Here is a 2,777-nt window from a genome sequence, read left to right as displayed (position 1 = left end):
TCCAACAAGAATGCGAAAGTTCATCAACAATAGTAGTGGACTCTGTGTTTATTTTAAATGTAGCTCCTTGGTAGATCAGTCATCTTACTCTGCTTGGAGTACACTCACCAATGCTGGAGACTCAGTGTCATAAAAGTCTTGTCATTTTATTTCACTTAATGGCTGTGAATTTGGAAGGTTGTGACATTTCACTCCCACTGTTGCTGGCCTGTTAAGACTGATGGTGTTTCATATTTGTATTCTATCTCAGCTTTCAACTCACTTGTACCATGTAATCAAAAGTCAGCATAAAACTGAAGGAGCTCAGGTGTGTTTGAAGCTAGAATAGAGGGAACGTATTTATTGGCTGGTTGGTCTACAGCAGGGTTCTTCAGTTCTGGTCCTGGAGGGCCAGTGTCCAACACAATTGTGCAATTTCCCTGTTCAGTCACACCTGATTCAACTTATCTGTTAATTGCCAGGCTTACACCTCAGTAGGTGTGTTTGAACAGGCAAATTAGCAAACCGAGCTGGATATCGGCCGTCCACAGCCAGACGCCAAGAACCCTGGTCTGCAGGAACTGCTCTGTTCTACTGTTACACCTTTAGTGCTTCATCATGGCCAAAAATGCTGCCCCAACAAATCAATACAAGGATTGGCAATTAAAAAGCATATAAAAGTCATAATGTAAAAGCACTACACACAGCTAGGTTGCGATGATTTCTCATCTCCCCCAGATTTGTGTTAGATATCTTGTCAAATTTGTTCCTGTGAGTTCTCGTTCATTTTTATTACATTCCAACTAGATTTTGTTCTAACAAAGAGACACTGTCATGGATTTTTTTCATGTTGTAAGTAGAAATATACAGATGCATATTTTAATAAAGTGTGTAATAATAGTTAGGGTAATAGAAGTATAGGCTAACAGTAGTTAACGGCTTGGGCCGGCAGGTGTTTTTCTGTCAGTACACAATATTTGTGTAACACTAACGGCTTTTGCTTCAAAGCTGCTCTATTGCACGGTGTTGCTTTATTTCAAATTACACTGTCAGATTTGTTCTTTAAAAGCCCTTGTATGGAGGCTGTATGGAGGTGGTGGTTTTCTGATGTTTTGTCTTGTTTTCTGTCTCAAGATCTCTCTATATGCAGCAGGAATGATATTTATCCAATAAATGCTCCTTTCTTTCATGTTTGCAATGCCTGACAAAAATAAATCCCATTTCCACAAGATAGAGAAGTATGAAATTGCTGTTTTGTTTTTGCCTTTTTCTGTTTCTAGCAGCAGTGTGTCAAATTATTGACTTTTTATCTCAAAATATCAATATGAAGTCAATATTTTGTAAAATACGTATTTTAAGGTACTAATTCAAAATTTTGAAAAAAATGTAATTATTTTGAGATACTAAATGAATAATTTGTGAAATTGTTATTCTGACATATTAAGGCCCAATCCTATTTCTTATTTTTACCCCACCCCTGTTTTGAGTGTTACTTTGCCCCTTTGGAACTGAGTAACAAGGGGTAGTGGTTGAAATCATCCCCTACAAAATGGGGAACCCTCAAATAAAAAAGAACATTACTTCATTAACAGGCTACTAGCGGTGGTCTGAAGATGACCCTGCCAGTGATAGCAGAGAAGGGTAAAGTTCAGCAACATCGCTGCTGATTCTTCAGTGATATGAAGCTGAAGTCAGCTATTCACCAGCTTCTTGTTTAAATTGGAGCAGCAGCTCTGACGTCTCGGGCACCAGAATGTAACTGCTGCACCATTTAAGGTGGAACAGAAAATGTAGCTAGCTAGCTAACGAGACATCAACATACTACTAGCGATTTTTATGGTTGTTATAAAGTAAGGGACCATAATACATTGAAACGATAAGATGAAGAAGATAAAGATAATATAATGGTTATCATAATTTTAACAGAGAAAATACATTTGTGGGTTTCTTTGATCGCTTTGGCAGCCATCTTGCTGTTCTTTTTTTTTGTTTTTTTTTTCTCATAACACTCCATTTGGAGGGCCCTGTAGTCCTAATACCTCGCCCTACCCTCTATCTGAAAACAAAAATTGGGACGCCCTACCCCTAGACGTGAACGCCCGAGGGCTAAGGGCTCAGTGGTAGGGGCGAGGGGTGAAATGGGATGAGACTACGTCAATATTTTGACCTACTGCTGACAGAAATGGAGAAGGAGAAAAAAACAAGCTGTTTTTCCCCTCCTCTACCTGGTGGAAATGGCTTCCATACTAAAATTACTTTAAAATTGAAAATTAGTTATACATCATGCATTATTTTGAACTAGTTACGAGTAGAATTTGGTGTGGTTGGTTAATGAATCACTGAAGCTTCACCGGTTCTGAGACTATGAAGCTACACTTCCAAACTGTTACCCCTTCAAAGTTACACTTCAAGTGTCCTGTGTCTTGTTTTTCTTTTTGCTCATGATCAACTGTGTGTAAAAATGGAAGGTTACCTTACACTGAATATGTTACATGGGTTTTGTTTGGGATGTGCCTCTTTACTGTTTTCACTCCTGCTAGCTGAGAAACACTGCTTGGTCTCAGACTGGCAACAAGAACAGCTCAAACATGCTCTTTGTTCATTTGTATGTCTGCTGCCAAATAAAGCACAACAGTCCAATCCTGAGCCTGCTTCATTCTTTTAATTGATAACGAAGGTACTAAATGTCTTGTTATTGCTGCACTACTTTCAGTAAACGCTAGATGGTGCTGTAAAATAGAACAATAGCTGCAAAAGCAGAGCAGACCCACCGTCTATTTGCCTGACGGTTGGCTTGT

The sequence above is a fragment of the Colossoma macropomum genome, unplaced genomic scaffold (assembly GCF_904425465.1).
Source record: "Colossoma macropomum unplaced genomic scaffold, Colossoma_macropomum, whole genome shotgun sequence".
Taxonomy (NCBI): domain Eukaryota; kingdom Metazoa; phylum Chordata; class Actinopteri; order Characiformes; family Serrasalmidae; genus Colossoma; species Colossoma macropomum.
The sequence above is the reverse complement of the archived record's forward strand: the minus strand, read 5'-3'. Positions refer to the sequence as shown.